Source organism: Apium graveolens, chromosome 6, assembly GCF_009905375.1.
Source record: "Apium graveolens cultivar Ventura chromosome 6, ASM990537v1, whole genome shotgun sequence".
Lineage (NCBI taxonomy): Eukaryota > Viridiplantae > Streptophyta > Magnoliopsida > Apiales > Apiaceae > Apium > Apium graveolens.
The window spans coordinates 114,652,107-114,653,882 of record NC_133652.1 but is presented as its reverse complement, the minus strand read 5'-3'; the positions used below and the strand labels follow the sequence as shown (position 1 = coordinate 114,653,882).

General features: G+C 39.9%; 1 non-coding gene across 1 annotated transcript; it reads left to right on the top strand.

Annotated features, from left to right (window-relative positions):
• The first annotated feature begins 269 nt into the window (after window positions 1-269).
• On the top strand, window positions 270-376 carry LOC141669681 (small nucleolar RNA R71). The gene has a single exon (XR_012553949.1). It is a non-coding gene; the product is annotated as a small nucleolar RNA R71 (small nucleolar RNA).
• The last annotated feature ends 1,400 nt before the right edge of the window (window positions 377-1,776 follow it).

Here is a 1,776-nt window from a genome sequence, read left to right as displayed (position 1 = left end):
ACGTAGCCAAAGAATCAACCTTCATTGATAGCGCTTGGAGCTGGGCTGCAATAGCGGTGGCTGCATCAACTTCCAGAATACCTGCTACCTTGCCTGACGTCATCCTCTGAGTTGGGTTTTGATGCTCATTTGCAGCCATCGTCTCGATAAGATTATACGCCTCAGTATAGCTTTTAGCCCATAAGGCGCCTCTAGCTGCTGCATCGAGCATGGGCCGAGATTGGGCCCCCAAACCATTATAAAAACCAGTGATTACCATCCAATCCGGCATTCCATGATGTGGACATTTTCTCAACATTTCCTTGTAGCGTTCCCAAGCCTCGCACATAGATTCTGTAGGTTGCTACGCAAACTGAGTAAGAGCACTCCTCATAGCAGCAGTCTTTGCCATTGGATAAAACTTCACTAGAAACTTTTGCGCAAGATCTTGCCACGTAGTGATGGACCCAGCTGGTTCAGAATGTAACCAGTCTTTAGCCTTATCCCTCAGTGAGAATGGGAAAAGCCTCAACTTGATAGCCTCATCAGTCACGCCATTATACTTAAAAGTGCTGCAGATCTCGACAAAATTCCTTATCTGCATGTTGGGGTCTTCAGTTGCCGCTCCTCCAAAAGAAACAGAATTCTGCACCATCTGAATAGTGCCCGGCTTGATTTCAAAGGTGTTAGCTTGAATAGCCGGATGAAGGATGCTTGACTGAATGTCATCAATTTTAGGCCGAGAAAAATCCATAAGAGCTGGATCAGCTTGAACAATACGATCTCCCATGTTTACTGGTTCTTTCTGCTCAGTTCCTGAATCCGAATCCTCAAAATCTAACTTCTCCGGAGTATCAAGAACTTCGTCTTTCTCCTCAGTTGTATCTAAGGTCCTCTTGCGAGCACGAGAACGAGTTTGCATAAACGCTTGCTAAAGTACCTGAAACACAACCGAAAAGAGTAATTAACTACTACGTCCTAATCACTGAGTCCTAATGACCAATGATGGTAAGTACATAAACTAAACAAATACGCCGAGTCCCCGGCAGCGGCGCCAAAAACTTGTTAGGGCGAAATCACGCACTAATATTCATGCAAGTATACGCGTTCGCAAGTAATATAGAATACTTTCTAGTTCGTTCCCTCAGAGACTCAGACTAAGTTATTGTCTAATTAAACTCACTCACCAATGTATGATTACTTCTCAATGTTAAGATAACACTTAAAATTGTTGATTGAATATTAACTATAATTAACTACTTAATTAACCACTTAACTAACACTTCAATTTATCAATAATAAAACACTCATGAGATCACAACTTCATTATTACTTCCTTCTATAGCCATTGTTATTACCTTTAGCATGTGACAGTGATGATATTAATCGAATAACACGAAACTGATAAAAGCCAACTTTCATTGTACTAATACCATTCTACCAAGCATCCACAAATAAGATAGAAGTTGAATAGTCATCAATTATGTTGAGTTCCTATATGTCTACAGAAATTGACAACACAACGATTTAAGCACAAGTTATTCCTTTTGATTACATAAGGCAAATAAAACTGTTAGAGTTACCCACTAATCATGCACAACGTACATGAACCTATGCTAGCATGGCAAGTTCTAAATCTCAAGATCCACCGTCGCTTCACAAGAGATTAACACCCTATCTTATATGTTCGCAACGCACATAAGACGAATATGCACAACCAATACTAGATATCATGCAATCATCACACACTAAAGTATTAAACAATTAACTAAAGAATTTTATAATAAATCCGTTGCA